The sequence below is a fragment of the Callithrix jacchus genome, chromosome 22 (genome assembly GCF_049354715.1).
Source record: "Callithrix jacchus isolate 240 chromosome 22, calJac240_pri, whole genome shotgun sequence".
NCBI lineage: Eukaryota > Metazoa > Chordata > Mammalia > Primates > Cebidae > Callithrix > Callithrix jacchus.
The window spans coordinates 37,767,385-37,786,002 of NC_133523.1; the positions used below are offsets into that span (position 1 = coordinate 37,767,385).

At 42.5% G+C, this 18,618-nt stretch overlaps 1 protein-coding gene across 1 annotated transcript in view; it reads right to left on the reverse strand.

The window, feature by feature from the left end:
- Nucleotides 1–14,117, reverse strand: part of LOC100390487 (pregnancy-specific beta-1-glycoprotein 7) — a 44,533-nt gene extending 30,416 nt beyond the window's left edge. The window contains exon 1 of the mRNA XM_035283799.3: nt 13,993–14,117. The gene's annotated coding sequence lies outside the window, so the exon portion shown is untranslated. The remainder of the gene's footprint in view (nt 1–13,992) is intronic.
- Nucleotides 14,118–18,618: the final 4,501 nt, after the last annotated feature.

The window sequence follows — 18,618 nt, forward strand, 5'->3', positions numbered from 1 at the left end:
AGCAGAGCTCCATCGGGCTGAACCTGCGGAGTTCCCATGGGGCCGCCTCAATGTCAGGTCCCAGAGGGCAGGCAAAGGGTCAGTGATACAAACACAATGTGAAGGGGAAAGTTATCACTACTGACCTAGCAGGCACTGAAGAGCACACGGTACCTCTGGACATGACAGACACAGAGGTCAGAAAGCCAAGGCAGGGAAGAGAGAAGAGACCTGTAGACCAATGGCTTTAGTGGGTCCAGGGTGTGATCTGACAGATTTCCAGCAGGGGGCTTTGATGGGTGGGATTAAGGCAGTTAAACACTGGGGCCGGGAGATCACGCTGTGACTGAGAGGGGGTCACTTTAAATTTGAGGGCAAATGTCAGAACTGTCAGTTCAAAGGAAACAGCTGGAGAGAGGGGAGCTGAGCACACCAAACAGGAGAGATACCGCTAAGATTTTCTCTCTGGCCACCAACTGCAGCCATTTGGACTGGGTATGTTATTGGAAACTGTCATTGTGACTAAGCCCTGCCTCTGATATGAGGCAGCTAAACTTACACTTTAATAAGTGGATGCAGAGGCAACATGAAATGATGGGCACTCATGATACTCAGGGACGTCAGAAGGATGTGGTGCTCCACCCTAAACTCAGGATTCTGGGCTCTGGTCTCCTGGAAGGGAGAAATGAAGATAACTTGTCCCTACTCCCCCTGTCACTCCCTGACACTGATCTTCCCACCCTCCACCTCAAAAAAAAATTCTTGATTAGGAAGACATTATAACCTATGAATAATGGAAGCCCAAAACAGTGGCTACTGAGATTAACGCTAATGCTTTTTCTCTCATACTCACCTGACATCCAGGTGATATTTGTCACATAAGCCACACCGACTCTGTGTATTCCAGCTGTTAAGTGAAGGTATTTTCACAGAATGTTGTTCCTGGTTACTCCTCCACAATCATTTCACTCCTGGAAATTAACCTTCCCCTTTCACCATCTTTCTCTCCAGCAGGCCTGCCAGGACTCTGGCTGAAAAAATATCTCCCCACCCAGGATGCTCAGGGTGACACCTTTGTCTATTCCCATAATTATAATCTCACATGGATGCAGCACTCACTTTTCACCATGCACTACCCCTAAGACCTTTCCATCTAGCTACAGTCCTCACAAAAACATCTGACTGTCACTGTCACCATTTTTACAGAGTAAAAAAAAAGAAAAATGGGGAGATGATCCAAGATGGCCAATCGATAACAGCTCGGGATTGCAGCTCTCAGTCAAAGTGCAGAGAACTAGAGGACGCCACACTTTCAGACAAATTCTGGTCGCTCACGGAGCAGAAGATCCCCAGTGAAGGAACCACAAGGGTCGCCAGCGCAACTCTTGTGACCGGCACAGTGGTTTCGCCAGCACCTCGGCGCGGCAGCTCTCGGAGCAGGGTAAACAGGGCCGGCTCCCCTTCTGATGGAGGCTTGGAGGACCCACACGGGTCCCCAGCACGACTCCTGAGGGTGTGATGGCACCTCAGCGTGGCAGCTCTCGGCGCAGAGTAAATGAGACTGGTTCCCCTTCTGACCGAGGTTTGGAGCCCAGGGAAGGCAGAGTTGCCCATTATGGACACAAGAAGGAAGCCAGACAGGAGAATCCTGGGCAGAAAAGCACCATCAGTCTTAACGCTGCCGTTCTGGCCCTGGGAACTAACAACTTGGACGTCCAATCAAGAGACCTAATCTGAAAGTTGGTAATTTCAAAGACGACAGGAGGATAAATTTACAATGATGGAAAGAAACCAGCATAAAAAGGCTGAGAATACTCAAAATCAGAACGCCTCTCCCTCTAAAGATGATCACAGTTCCACATCAACAATGGAACAAGGCTTGATGGAGAACGAGCGCATCCCAATAACAGAATCACGCTTCAGGCAATGGATAAGAAACTTCTGCGAGTTAAAAGAACATGTTGTAGCCCAACGTAAAGAAACTAAGAACTTTGAAAAAAGGTTTGACGAAATCCTATTGAGAGTAGACAACTTAGGAATATAAGTGAATTAATGGAACTGAAGAATACAATACAGGAACTCCGAGAAGTATGCACAGGTTTAAACACTCGAATTGTTCAAGCAGAAGAAGGGATATCAGAGGTCAAAATCCAACTTAATGAAAGAAAACAAGAAGATAAGATTAGAGATAAAAAGATAAAAAGGAATGAGCAAAGTCTCCAAGAAATGTGGGACTATGTGAAAAGACCAAATTTACGTTCGATAGGTGTACCTGAATGCGACGGAGAGAATGAATCCAAGCTGGAAAATACCCTTCAGGATATTATTCAGGAAAATTTTCCTGAACTAGCAAAGCAGGTCAATATTCAACCCCAGGTAATACAGAGAACACCACAAAGATATTCCTCAAGAAGAGCAACCCCAAGGCACATAATCGTTAGATTCACCAGGGTTGAAACGAAGGAGAGGATACTAAGGGCAGCCAGAGAGAAAGGTCAGATTACCCACAAAGGCAAGCCTATCAGACTTACAGCAGATCTCTCGGCAGAAACTCTACAAGCCAGAAGAGAGTGGGGGCCAATATTCAACATCCTTAAAGAACAGAACTTTCAGCCCAGAATTTCATATCCAGCCAAACTAAGCTTCACAACTGAAGGAAAAATAAAATCTTTTATGAACAAGCAAGAACTCAGAGATTTTATTACCACCAGGCCTGCTTTACAAGAGCTTCTGAAAGAGGCATTACACACAGAAAGAAACAACCAACCTTACTAAAAGTAAAGAGCACCAACATAAAGAAGAATTTACACCAACGAATGGATAAAACAGCCAGTTAACATCAAATGGCAGTAACCCTAAATTTAAATCGACTAAATCCCCCAATCAAAAGACACAGCCAAAACCCAATGGCATGTTACATCCAGACCTGTTTCACATGCAAGGATACACAAAGACTCAAAACAAAGGGATGGAGAAAGACTTACCAACCAAATGAAGAGCAAAAATAAATAAATAAATAAATAAATAGATAGCAGGAGTTGCAATTCTTGTAGCGGATAAGATAGATTTTAAAGCAACAAAGATATAGTGGTAAAAGGATCAATGCAACAACAAGAGCTAACTATCCTAACACCCAGATACATAGAGACTTAGATTCAGTGAGACAGAAAATTAATAAGGATATCAAGGACTTGAACTCAGATCCGGAACAAGTAAACTTAATAAATATTTATAGAGCTCTCCACTTCAAATACACAAAATATACATTCTTGTCAATACCACATCACACCTACTCATAGGTTTAAATGAAACATTGGCCATTATTAATACCCATTTTTTTTTTTCAGAATAAAGCAATATTTCCATTCACCTTCCCTCTCTCTCTTCCTCTTTCTCTCCTTTACTCATTTTTTTTTCTTTCCTTCTCTCAAAAAAAGAAATCAACTTGTAAACCTCTAGATCCAGGTCGGCAATGTCTCTCTCATTGCTTGAATTCTTTCCTTCCCTTCCCTTCCCTCCCTCCCTCCCCTTCTCCCTCCCTTCCTCCTTCCCTCCCTAAAAAAAAAAAATGGAGGCAGACAGGTGATGTACCCAGTGTAACTCAACTCCATAATTTCGCCTCATCCAACACTTCATCTGAAAAAACGGACATCCTAAAATATAAGATCTCCCAAATGACATCCAGCTTCCAGATGATTTTGCCTCCTCTACTTTCACAATTTGGCAAACAGCCAGCATTTTGTTTTCTGTCTCACCCTTCACTTAGTCCCTGCTCCTGAACACCACACTCACAACTGCACAGGTTGGCATAAAAGCTGGCTTTTGTAAACCTGTCTCTTTTGGGATAAAGCAGGGCAGGGTTAAGAGTCTCAGAAAAATTCATTTTCACTCAATCATCAACTATTTGGATGGCCATTCTTTGGCCATAAAGGGGTGCACTAGGAACAGAAATTGTCATGAGAAGGAAGTAGGAGGGTGAGTTTCTTTTATTATTATTATTATTTTTGAGACGGAGTTTCACTCTTGTTACCCAGGCTGGAGTGCAATGGTGCGATCTCGGCCCACCGCAACCTCCACTTCCTGGGTTCAGGCAATTCTCCTGCCTCAGACTCCTGAGTAGCTGGGATTACAGGCATGCACCACCATACCCAGCTGATTTTTTTGTATTTTTAGTGGAGACGAGGTTTCACCATGTTGACCAGGATGGTCTCGATCTCTTGACCTCGTGATCCATCCGCCTCGGCCTCCCAAAGTGCTGGGATTACAGGCGTGAGCCACCGCGCCTGGCCCGAGTTTTTTTTATTATTATACTTTAGGTTCTGGGGTACATCTGCAGATCATGCAGGATTGTTGCATAGGTACATACATGGCAAGGTGATTTGCTGCCTCTGTGCCCCCATCACCTATATCTGGCATTTCTCCCTGTGTTATCCCTCCTCCACCTCCCCATACCCCACTGTCTCTCCCCTAGCGCTCCCCCAAAACAGACCCCAGTGTGTGATGCTCCCCTCCCCGTGTCCATGTGTTCTCATTGTTCAACATAGGAGGGTGAATTTCTAGATGGTCACACGGTGGAGGAGATTTCAAATCCACAAAAAGTCATAAAATGCACTCGGAGCGGATGGCTTTGAGCAATGACAGCCCCATCTGCCTCTATCAATGACTGTTGGTCTCTGCCTTTCTCAGCCTGCTCCTCCTGTTCCTCTTTCTTACACCAAAACTAACAACTTGGTCAGACCAGAGCACACAGCACTGAGCGGTGGGGGTGAAAAAGGGAAAAAAAGGAAAACATCTGTCGAATCATGAAGCGAGTGACTCACCAAGGTACACATTTCCTTGGCAAAACAAAAAATCTAAGAATACTTTTAAGAGTCTATTCTAACAAATTGCCTTAAAGCAGATACCGATTTTACACGGCACTTAAACAGTTTCATGAGAAGAATCAAAATGAAACAATAACGGTCAGTAGACAAAAAACAAAAAGTCTAAGAATCCCCATTATGCTTAAGGTTCAATTGCAAAGGAAATGAGATTATTTCCGTGGCACAGACATTTGACAGCACAATTATTACTAATAACACATACTAAGACGTCAGAATTTTAGAAATGTTGTAAAATTTTAAACACATGCTAATAACATATTTATACAAATATAAACCAAAGAAAGGTAAACACTATTTTGCATTTGACTATGCTTAACATACCAAATGAGTATAATGTGTCTTTCTTGAACTTCCAGGGACCCTAATATTCAAAAAGTTAGTGTGAGATCAAAAAGACCGATTTCAAAATTTGAAATCTTGACATTAGAAATTTTGTCAAATATCAAAAGTTTATGACACTTGTTCAGAATAGGGTCCGAGGTCACCGCAAAATAACAGTCATTCACTTAGCCAAAATAATCATTTCAAAATTTTAAGAAAAAAAAGTTTACTCTTTGAAAAAATTTTTTTAGGAAGAGAGTCAGTTTTCTGATAAGACCTAATAAAAAAACCATGAGGGGTACTGAACCTTTCTCTTTCTATTTTTTTCTCAAAATATAAACAAAAATTTTTACTATTTTCTAGTAATACTACATACAAATCTTGTCCAAAAAATTTTACTTTTGCTTTGTGTATTATTAATGCTAAAGCTAATTTTAAAAAAAACCTTATAAACAAATCCATGTAATCTTAGTTTTAATCACAAGGTCAAATTTTCATGAGATTTTATTTAAGCTTTTAAGAGTTTTTTTCCATTCTCTTTCACCAACTTTCTATATTCATTCAGTTTTAGCCATTATTCTTTTAGTAACTTCCATTTTTGAGACAGGGTCTCACTCTGACACCTAGAATGGAGTGCAGTGGCACAATCACAGCTCACTGCAGCCTCAACCACTCAGGCTCAAGTGATCCCCCTCCCTCAGCCTCCTGTGCAGCTGGGACTACAGGTGGGCCACCACTCCTAGCTTTTAAAATTTTTTTTATATAAACGTATTCTGTGTTTCCCAGGCTGGTCTCAAACCCCTAGGCTCAAGTGGGATCTGGGATGTCACCTGGAATGACTCAGAATCCTACATACTACAAGTCATCGAGCTGTATCTTCTGAGTGAAGTAATTGGACAATTTTGTGTGTACGACGAGTTATTCCTCATAACCTCTTGGTGTCAGGGGTCAGTTCTACTTCACACACAGGATTGTGAGGCCTGGACTGTGCCTGTGTCCCCCTCTACATTATATCTTATTATGGGATGGGCATTTAGCACAGGACACACACAGGGGAGGCAAACATCAAAAGATCAGAATGACCTTCCTATTTCCAGACCCTGCAGACACTCAAGAGAAAAGACAGTCTAATGAGGGAGAATCAGCAGGAGAAGATCAGTGTCAGCCAAGTACCTCGTGCCCTCCCCATGGACATGACTCTGAAAAAGACCCGGGAGGACTTAGTCAGGGCCTGGCCTGAGAGCCCCCTGGAATCCTCACGAAGAAGCTCACTCCTGGAAGCCTCAATCCCAGGACCCTGTCCCCAGGATCCTGACTCCAAGTGACTCTGGAAACCCTGTGTCAGGGATGGATTGGGCCTCCTAGGCAGCGTTGACTAAGAGCAAGTATTTACCAGCTGTCCTAGAGCTGCGGTTCCTGGAGCTTCAGGCAAGGAAAGAAACTTGAGAATCAGAGTGGACAGGACAGGTGGGCAAGTTTCCTGAGCCACCAGCCAACTGCCCTTGAAAGTTTAGGAGACTCCATAAAAGTTTCAGTGTTCCCAGGGGCAGAAACCAAAGAGATGTTTCTGGCAGCAACTTGACCATCAGGGATCGGGCCCACAGGTGCCCTCTCATGGAGGCAAATAATAAATAAATGCTGTTTTTGGGAACACCTTCTGTGTGCCAAGCATTAGATCACGTGACAGGAAATAATTTAAATTACATTCAGACACAAATGAAAAGCTACAGAACATTTGCCATTTAGCTTATTTTATGGAGAGGGAACTGAGACACGGGAAGACACAGTCACCAAACCAGGGTCATGCAAACACAAGGGGCAAATCAGAGTCACATGAGGACTGTCTGCAGCCACAGCCCACCCTCTCCTACATGAGAACTGTGTTCTTACTGGGTTCTAATAAGAACCCAATAAGGACAGTACCTCTATGAGGTGAATTAATTTTCTCCTGCTAGCAGGTATGCTGTGGTGACAGCATGCCACATGTCAGACTTCCCTGTCTGTCCTTTATTTAGAGAGCATAAGAAGGAAAAGCTACTGCCTGGTATTTCAAGGTTTACAGTGCCACCTAGTGAAATGGTAATCCTCTTAGTGGGAACCTAGTCTGTCCTTTGCCAAAAGCCTCTGGCTTTCCACTTCTTCTCCCTTTTACAACCCTCTGCTAGAGACCAAACCTTATGCCCACTCTGTGATGGGGAGAACTCTACTTTCAACAGAAAAGAAAAAAAAATGAACTCCAAAACCAATTTTTAAATTCAATACAGGAAAACCACCATTTAACACACATCTTTTGAGACACCTATTGTGCCTACAACTAGAATGGCCTCTAAAGAGAAAGGGGATTTTATGCTTGGCAGTTAACCAGAACCACCACCTAAGAATAAATTCTCTAGTCTGGTCCATAATAGCAAAGTATGTAGCTCAGCCCAGTACACTCCCTCCATTAAGGCACCTTGCTCAAATGTAACTGTTACATAATCTTTCCTGAGACACATCCATCAAGGATTCATGCAGGTCACACAGGTCTAGGAGGTCAAAGGGCAATCACCAGACAGAGGACTAAGGTCATAGGGGTAAGCATGACTATCCCCACTGATTGGGTCCTCTGGTACCATGTTTGAGGGTCATGCCTGCAACCATGGAGTGGCACACACTGTGCCAGGACCCAGGGAACAAGGAGGGAGAACAGCTAGGGGAACGCCCCACTGTTTTCCCCTCCACCCTTGGTCAAACCAAAAAGAACAAGGACACAGGAACACCTCTTGTCTCTTTTCTAGGATGGGTAACAAGCCACCTTCAGCCTGTACTCCTCTGGATTGCATTTTGTACTCCTTTGACCCGAAATTTTTAAAAATGACTGACTTATTATCGTTTGCACAAGGGCATGACCTTCTTACCATCTTGAGAATGAACAGACCTGCCCAGCTCAAGGAAGCCTTGACTTTAATCTTAACTGACAATTAGATCTTTTCTGCAGACAGGAGGTCAAATGGTCTGAGATCCTCTATGTACAGGCTTTCTTTGCCCTGTGAGACAACCCAGACCTTTGCAAGCATTGCACAATTGACTCAGCCCTCTTTTTTTTTTGAAATGGAGTCTTGCTCTGTCACCAGGTTAGAGTGCAGTGGTGCTATCTTGGCTCACTGCAACCTCCACCACTCAGGTTCAAGAGATTCTCCTGCGTTAGCCTCCCAAGTAGCTGGGACTACAGGTGCACACAACCACATCCAGATAATTTTTGTATTTTTAGTAGAGATGGAGTTTCACCATATTGGCCAGGCTGGTCTCAAACTCCTGACCTAAGGTGATCTGCCCACCTCAGCCTCCCAAAGTGCTGGGATTACAGGCGTGAGCCAATGTGCCTGGCCTGACTCAGCCCTCTTAACAATCATATCAGGCTGGTCTTTGAAGAGCAGTTCCCCTAGGTCAGAAGACCAAGTTTTTGAGAAGCTGTTGGAAGTGGAATCTATGTGCCCCATTCCTTCTAGTTTTTTCCTTTATTCAGGGCCCCCTCTGTGGGTAACCCCCCATATAGGCACCATGGAATGAGAGCTAAGCAGAACCCTGGCACAGTTAGGGTTTAAAGAATATCTCACTTTATAGTGTTACTACTCAGCTATTTACTTTCATATAATCCTTTATATAATCATATAATAGTTTATAGAAATAGGGCTTGACGAATCCCTTTATATAATCCTCAATGTATAATCATATAATAGTTGATAGTATGAGTGCCTAAAGAATATTTCCCTACATATATACCTATAATTATATCTTAGTTCATATTGGAGGAATGCCTGGAGTGGACACAGTGCAGAGCATGAATTAAGGAATAAGCAGCTTACAATCAGAGGAATGCCTAGAGCAGACACAGTGCAGAGCATGATTTAAGGGAAAAACAGTTATACCAGGACAAGAATCCATGGCCCAGGTGGCAGCGTTCAGTATCATAAAGATACCCACTGTATGGCAGGCTTGGGGCGAGAGCCACTCCTCCTGATAAAGGAGTTGTAGGACCTTGCTCCAGTTCTTGTGGAAGGCTGCCCTCAGAACGGCAGTCCACCTTGGTCACTGTGAACTTTATCAGCTCTTGCTACTGTGCTGCTTGAAAAGCATCTTCCCATAGAACCCATTGGAAGCTGCCAGAAGGTGGCAGTAACCCTGACAGCTCTGTCACTGCTATGTGACTTAAAGCATCCTCCTATAAATCTTCTTAGAAGTAGTTTGACCATAGATAGAAGTATTACACACTGAGCACGGCCCACTTTCAAACCTCAGTGACCTAATGGGGGTGGACCCCTTACTGCACATGGCCCTTGCCTTCGTGGAAACGGGCCCCTTGCTGCACACTGTCCACCTCCTGGCCTAGGTGACCTAATGGGGGTGGAGTCCATGTTTTACTGCTCACAACCCTATCACTAACCTTAAAGATGATTTCACTCACTGCCCTGCCCCCTAACCTATACACAATAAATGCTCATGCTTCTGGACATTCGGGGCCTCACCTGACTCCACTCATAGGTGATGTGCCCCCACCCCCCCCCCGAGCCAGCTGCATTTTCTTTGTACTTCTGTGTCCTGTCTCTTTATTTCTCGGATCCTGCGCCTCAGCACAGCATACGGCTCACCCCACGACCCTGTGGGGCACTCAGCCTTACATGTGGCTCCCAACGTGCCCTACATTCTTCCAACTCTGCCATCAGTTTCACCATCTCCAAAACTCCTGACTGTCTCAACTTCACCTTTACCCCTACAAGAAATGCCAAATGGAAGGGGCAACACTAGGGTACATAGTCCCATCTCACTATAGGACCTTACGCAAATAAAGGGAAACTCGGGCTGATTTTTTGACGATGCTGATAGGTATATAGATGCCTTCCGAAATTTAACACAAGTGTTTGAGCTCACATGAAGGGCAGTTATGCTGCTTCTGAGCCAAACCCTCATTGTAGCTGAAAAGCAGGCAGCTTCACAAGCAGCAGAATAGTTTGGAGATGAACTGTCTCCTATAGTAGACCAGAGTAAAAGGGAGATAGGGAAGGTGAGGAAATAAGAGGACAACTCTTCTCAATATGGAGAGAGGCTGTACCTCCTAATAATTCTGAGTGGAACCCCTGTGACCCATAGATAAACAGAAAACGCTTTACATGTGCATTTTAAAGGCTTGCAAAGAACCAGAACCAAACCTCTTAATTACCCTAAATTCCTTGTTAAACCAGAAACTCAATGAAAATCTCCCTGCCTTTTTGGAAAGGCCAAGAGAAGCTTTAATAAAACACACCTCCTTGTCCCCTGATTCAGCTGATTGACAGCTCATCCTGAAGTACAAGTTTATTATACAGGCATCTCTTGATATTAGAAGGAAGATACAGAAACAGGCTATAGGACCAGACAGCACCTTGGAAAACCTCCTGAAGGTGGCCACCATGGTCTTTCACAAGAGAGAATGAGGGGGACCCAGGAGAAAGAGAGAAAGCACAAAAGTGACTGAGGTTCTAGTGGTGGTTTTGCAAGCCTTCAGAGTCCAGGGTCCCTGAGGAGCATACACTAGTTGTTACCGGTGTGGCAAGCCAGGGCACTTTAAGAAGAATTGCCCAGGCAACAAGAAAAAGCCACCTGCACCCTGTCCAGCCTGAGGTGGAGACCACTGGAGACTGAACTGCCCCTGGAGACAAAAGTCACTGGGTCCAGAACTGGTCTCACAGATGATCCGGCAGGACTGATGGGTCCCAGGGCTCAAACCCCCAGGTCCAGTGGCTCAGGCTGCCACTACTGCTCAGGAGCCTCGGGTGATTTTGAGAACTGGAGGGAGGATGGTGGACATCCTCCTGGATACTGAAGCCAGTCTGTTCTCTTCTCCAATCCAGCCCTCATTCTTCCATAGAACAACTGTGGTGTGTGTCTCAGGAAAGACTCTAACCTGATTAAGGAGACTTATTATTTACACATGACTTTTACAATCATGCCTGAAATTCTCACTTTTTTATTGGGTAGAGTCTTTTGTTTTTTTTTTTGAGCCAGAGTCTCGCTCTATCACCCAGACTAAGTATAATGGAGCCATCTCAGCTCACTGTGACCTCTGCCTCCCAGGTTCAAGCAATTTTCTGCCTAAGTGGGATTACAGGCACCTACCACTGCACCCAGCTACTTTGTGTATTTTTAGTAGAGACAGGGTTTCACCATTCGGGCCAGGCTGGTCTTGAACTCCTGACCTCGTGATCCACCTGTCCCGGCATCCCAAAGTGCTAGGATTACAGGCGTGAGCAACCACACCAGGAAGGTAGAGACATTTTAGCCCACATGGAGACCAGCATCCTCATGGCCCCAGGAAAAACTCTTTGTCTTCCCTTAATAGAAGCAAATATTAATCCATAAGCGTGGACAACTCAAAGAAGAACAGGTCAAGCTAAGGCTACTAGGCCGCTTCAGATCCACCTTAAAAATCCCAGTTTTTTAGCCATTATTCTGCCTAAAACAGGTAACTGTAATAAATGTCACGCAAATCAAAAACTTGCTTTGCCTTTCTTCTGAGTCTCACTTTTTTGTCTGCGAACAAACTTGGATGTGAAACGCACCAGCTGTACCATGAAGTGGCTCGATAACCCTGAACCACTCATTTGACCTCCCTCAGCCTCTTTTCTTATCTACAGCATGAAAGTAACTCTTACTGCCTCAGAAAATGACAGTGAATGAGTAAATGTAAATGTTTAAGGTATTAGTCACAGAACCTGGTACCTAATGAGCCCTTGGTAAACATTCCTTTCAGTTCTTTCTTTTCACCTTTCCATTTCTCTCATCCTCACCTGTCTTCTTCTTTGACTCATTTCTCTTCAGTATTTTACTCAGTCTAGCCTGAAATTCAGTAAAGAAGCCACAGTACTCAGTCTCTCATGACTCTGCGGGAATGTTCTTCCAGCACTGGTATCGTCTGCTATGCACTCAAGGCAGTGGATATTATTTATATGAAGAGGTCTATTTAAAACTAGAAGTTCCTTATATATTCACACAAGATTTATACATGCTTCCTCTTATTTACACACACCAGTCCCAGTTCTTCCCTGTTAATTCAGACAAGTTCTTCCTTATTTCACAATTCTTTAGTCTTTATCTTAACACCTTACAAATTAGAACAATACAGAGACATGAATAATGGCCTGGACCACAAGAGTGGATTTCTCTACAAAGATGAACTCTTCTCCTTGGTGAGATGAACAGTATGTGCAAAGCAGAGCTGAAGTGCATCTCTAGGCATGGCTCACATTACAGTGATCTGACTCTAGGACACATTCTTGGGCTCTCAGGAGACAATAATTGTGACAGAAGCCACACCCACTCTGGATAGTCCAGCTGTTGGGTGAACGTATTTTCACAGAATGTTGTGCATGAGTTACTTCTCCCCAGTCCTTTTACTTCTAGAAGCTAAGATTCCCCCTTAACCATCTTCATCTGCAGCTGGCCTTCCAGGACTCCGGCTAGAAAATCCCTCCCATTTTGGATGCCCAGTGTGGCACCTTTGTCTATTCCCATAATTATAATAGCTCACGCTGAGTCATCACTCACTATGCACCAGACGCTATATTAATAGTTACAGTTCTCAGTAAAATTCCTGAGTGTCAGCATCCTTATTTTCACAAATTAAAAAAAACTGAGGCAGATGAGTTATGTGCCCAGTATAACCCAACTCCATAATTAAACCTCATTCACCTCTTCATCTGGGAACAGGACACCCTGAGATTTCTGAGGTCTCTTGAATAACATCTGCCTTCCAGATTTTTGCCTCCTCTACTATTAACATTTCACAAATTGTACTTTCCACGAATTTCTACTTTTAGAATTCTTTAAATCATGTCTTTCTTGTCTAAATACGCAAAGAAATAAATGGCCTTAAAGTAATAATCACTTATTGTAACTACTGTTAGTCACCTCCAAAACCAGAGCTCATGCCACTGACCCAGGAGCCAACACAGACACAAGATCAAGTATTTTTACAGTAGAAAGTAATGTCTGATGCCCCCAAAAGCCAAACAGGTCAGGTAACACCAGAGCAAAGAGAGCTGAGTTTTACCCCGAGGGGAATTTATTCACTTACCACTCTCTGGGGTTTAAAAACAAAAACTGGTTCCTCCCACATGGCGGCACCTGTGTTATCATTTCTGCTTTCTTAAAGGGGACCTAGGCTGTTAGAAAGATTTTAGGTCCCTTCACGGGGCATCAACAGTAGCAAAAGAAAAAAGGGGCAAAGAAATAAACAGAAAAAGAATTCTTAAGAAAGAAAAATAAGTGACACTAAGCACATGATTTTCAAAGATTTCAGTCAACTGAAAAGAAAATCTTTTAAAGATATGAAAGAAAAGCAGAAAGGCCTTGAACATTTATATTCAGATTTTCTGAATTCATATATAATAGGAATATATATTCTGCATATATATTTAATATTAATATGGATTCTACCTGAATATATATATATTTTACATAACATAAATACATGGCTTGCATATCAATTTTTCATTAAGCTGACTTTTCATCATAGAGCTCTTTTACAAAACGTTTCTCTTGGCCACCATACAAATCTGGAAACAGCACCAAAGTGTTAGCAGCAGCAGATTTGGACAAATCTGCAGCAACCTCAATTCTTGCCTCTTCAGAAGAAAGAATTTCACTAAGAGACATGACGCAGAAAAGACTGAGGCAAGTTTTAGAGCACAAGTGAAGGTTCATTAAAAAGCTTTAGAGCAAGAGTTAAAGAGTACACTTAAAAGAGGACCGAGCAGGTGACAATAGATCAAGTGCGTGGTTTGACTTTACTTACGCTATTGTAGGCTGGCATAATCCTGGGGTCTGCATCTCTTCTCCCCCGATTTTTCCCTTGGAGTGGGCTGTCGGCACACACAGTGGCCCGCCAGCCCTCGGGAGGGGAACAGGTGCCCTGTGTTTACCGGAATTGTGCGCATGCGCACTTGAGGTTTCCTGCCCTCACCTTCTAACCTCTTAATTTACGTGCCTGAGCCCATGCTCCCAGCTTCTGTGAACGTATCGGCAAACTGCTAATTACCTGTTTCAGGTGTTTTCTATCTATTGAAAGACTGCCTTTATCTGGCACTGCTGTGACCAATTATTACTGTTGAGAGGCAGTTACCAACCACCTCACATCACTTGATAGTCAGCTGACATTCCTAGTGTATGGGGTGGGAAGCTGTTTTCTGCCCTGCTCATGTCGGACGAGCTGCCTACTGTAACACTCTCAGACGTCTTATGGTCAGATTTTAGCTAGGACAGACTGCCGACATTACGGGATTTTGATTTTTTTTTTTAACCAGCAATATCCTACCAACTGAAACTAATAAACCTTAACCTAGATTATGACTCAGCCAAGAATGTATGAGGCATCTTCAAAAGGTGAAAGAGTACCTCAACAACTCAAAACCACACAAATACCAAAACCAAAGATTCAGTTAAATTTTCCCAGATTCAGATAAGGGAAGGCCTTCCTGCATTAATAGTCTCTATGATATAAATTTCCCCACAAAAGGCAGCTTTGCAGGTTCACTCTTGTTTGCTGACCCTCTGGCAGCCATTTAAACATTTTTCAAAGAAATATGATTTGAGTTAAAATATTTTTATTTTCTTCAACTGGCAGGTGTTTCTAGAGGTGGAATTTGACGTTCAGCAGTTGCAGGTGTTTTAGCCACTGTAGAGGCCTGATCCACCATCATTTAGAGCTCCTGTTGGATGTGACCAAGTTGGAAGGTGTTTGGGGCACTAGACATGCCAAACAGTTGGTCAAATCCAGAGGAACAGTGATGAAAACCAAAAACACAAACAGCCATTGCACGATTTACATCCTTTTGGGCACTCGAAGCATAAGGAGAGGTCAGAGGCAAGAAACAATAAACCTTCACCTGTAACTACCTAGTTCTAAAACAAAACCCCAAACCAGCTCGTTACCTGAGAGGGGACCAAGATGAAGTCTGCTCTCCACTGTCACAGAAGCAGAAACTCTCCTTTCTTGTAGGAAGTGAGGAAAACTCCGTAAGTAGAGGAGTTCTGTGGGAAAACAAAACTCAGATCTCAAACAAGCAAGTGGGGAGAGCAGCGACCTTGAGAGTTAGTAGAACCCAATCGTCAGAAAGGCACACAGTCGGTCAGAGCTAAAGCTCTATTGTTGGCACTGAGCATGACAGGAGAATCGCCGCACGTCAAAGGGGCTGAGCTCCATTCAGAGGATCCCTTCGTGGCTGCCATATTGTCAACCAAAGTGAGTGACTGAGGCAATTGTCTGCATCCGTTGAGGTTTTATTGAACCAGAGCTTTGATACAAGAAGTAGAAAAAAATCTATTTAGGCAGATAGTGAGGGCAACAGGGTCTTTGGCAGAGCTTCCCTTCTAACAAAAAGCAGCCTCAGAAATTTTTTTTTTCTCTAACAAAGAGCAGCCTGAAAAATCAAGCTTTAAACATAAATAAGGAAGCTAGAAGCTTGCACAGGGGAATGGCAGCAGCTGTGCCAATAGAAAAGGGCTCCCTGGGGGCCAGGCGTGTCCAACATGAAGGCTTTATTTTTCATATTTTGTTACCATGTGTACCGTGCCAGAGAAATGGGCAATATGGCCCAGCTCAGGTAGGGAAGCCACCTGCATAATACAGGATCAGAATGGTTGCTACCAGAAATTGCTGCCCTATGCAAATGACACAACTTGTCTACCCAGTCTTTGATGCCCTTTGCAAATCAGACACCACCCTCAGCAGCTCATCTATAAAATGATGCACCTTCTCCATCCACCATATTAGCATCCCGTAATGTCAGTACCTATGATTACTGGGAATGTTGACTTTGAGCACTGGGCTCATAAAATGACCATGTTCCTTGGAAGCATTCTTAAACAACCAGTGCCTGGGCCACACCGTGCACCAATCAGATCAGACACTCTTGGGGAAGGCACAGGCATTCAGAGGTTATACGCCCTGCAGATGACTCTAACCAGTATCCAGGGTTGGAAACACCCAGCTTAGACAGTGAAGACTAGAATCCTGGAAAATCAGCTAGGACTCCTTAGCCTTCACTTTTTAAATGAACATCCAGTTCTAAACACAAATATATACATCTGGACATTGGCATGGACACATGGTAGGGAAATGGAAAGGTTTAAAATCTGCTGATTGGGAAAGTGATGAGTGTTTTTACTGGACTGCCGTCCAATAAAAACAGAGTTCAAGGCCAGATGCAGTCCTCAAGCCTATAATCCAAGCATTTTGGGGTACTAAAGCTGGTGGATCACTTGAGCCCAGGAGTTCAAGGCCAGCCTGGGCAATGTAGTGAAACATCAGCTCTACACACACACACACACACACACACATACACACACACACAAAATTAGCTGGGCATGGTGGCACATACTGTGGTCCAAGCTACTGAGGGGGCTGACATAGGAGAGTCACTTAAGCCTGGAACGTCAAGGCCACAGTGAGTTCTAATCACACCACCACACCTCAGCCTGGGTAGGAAAGCAAGACCCTGTCTCTGAAATTAAAAATAAATAAAGATAACATTTTAAAGGTAAAATTTAGTTTGAAAAATGCATCTTGTTGTATGTTGTTTACATGCTGCAATTGGAACAGAACATGGAGGTATTTCCATCGGAATACCCGAAAGATGCTCTACTTTTTATACAGCTGCATTATATTCCACTGTGCAGATATAAGTTCACCTGTTTAATTGGCATTATGCTGGTGAAAGTCTAGGTTTTTCTGTCTTTTGCTCTTAAATGATCACTATCATGAATAACTATGATTGGGTGTCATTTTTATGACTGTAACTGTGATAAATTCTTTTCATTGAATTTTGGAGGTCACAGAGAGATATATTTTATATTTTGGCATGCATTTAGAAAGTTTGCTCCACATTGTTTGTACAAATTTTTATGTTTCCCAGAAAAGTAGGGGAGGGTACTATCATCTCAGTTGCTTCCACACATTGTGTGATCAAACATGTGAATTTGGGAACATTTGAGGCTACAGGACTGTATTTTAATATTTGGTGTCCTACAATGTCAACTTTCATTTCTACTATGTATAAGAAGATGAGTTTTGTTCATATGTCTCAGAGCCATTAAACCAACCTAGGTGTCCATCAACACTGGATTAGATGACAGAATCCATACCAGTACACCATGGAATACTAGACAGTCAGTCATATTGAAAGAAAACATCATGTTATTTGCAGCAATAGGGATGCAGCTAGAGGCCATTATCCTAAGCACACTAACACAGGAAGAGAAAACCATAAGCCCTAACTTTAAAAATGGGAGCTAAACACTGCATATTCAGGGTCACAGAAATGACAATAGGAGAAGCCAGGAGCTACTGGGGAAGGGAAGAAAGAAAGGGAGAATAAATGAAAGACTAATTCATCAGTACTATACACAATGCCTGGGTGAGAAGATTATTCATACTCCAAACCTCAGCCTCACACAATATGCCCATAAAACACACGTGCACATGTACCCTCTGTACCTAAAATAAAAATTGAGAAAAAAAAAGAAAAGTTTTCTAAGTTTACAGTCTTAGACATTTGTGATCATTGCGATGAAACTACTTCTATTTAATCAATATATCAACTTGGACAGAATCCACATATTTAGAATATTTATTTTTTCTGATCCATGAATATGGTATAGCTCTTCATTTATTTAGAACTTCTTTAATGTCTCTTGATTGTTACAATTTTGTCTGAAAAGATCGTGTGCATTTTGGTCTTTGGTTGGATTGGCTCCTAAATATTTCATATTCTTTCACACTATTATATTCCTTTTTAATTACACAATCTAGTTGTTGTTGCTGTTGATTAATTTATTTTAGTGTACCATTCAACTACCTAATCTCTCTTATTTTTAATTTTTTTCCATAAGACTCTTTTGGATTCTTCTATATAAACAATGTTATCCTCTGAAAATAATAACAGTTTTTTTCTACTTTTTCAATCATTTTACCTGTGATTTATCTTGCATTTCCTATTTCGTTCAGCTAGAAACTCCAATATCAGGTTAAATAAAAGTCACGATCATTAAAAAAAATAAGCATTAGATATTTTTCTGAAGTCCTTTCATATATTTACCCTCTTTTCTGCTACACTTTGGTATTATTAATTTTATGTATTCTTTATACACATAATCTGTTTATTATATATTCAGATATTATTTGCTTTTCTTGCACAGAATTTTTTGACCCAAAGACGTTTTTTCAAAGGTTCAGGTATTTAACTCTTTCTTTCTTGACTACACAATAAAAAAGTCCTTCCCACCTAAAGGAGCTTTAGTGGCTTCAAATTGATATTTAATTTTCATTCATTTGTACCATGTCTGGAAATATTTCTTTCTGTTTAAGATGCTTACCAGTTATCCACCTAACACTCTGAATGTCCATGTTGTCCACAATAAATCA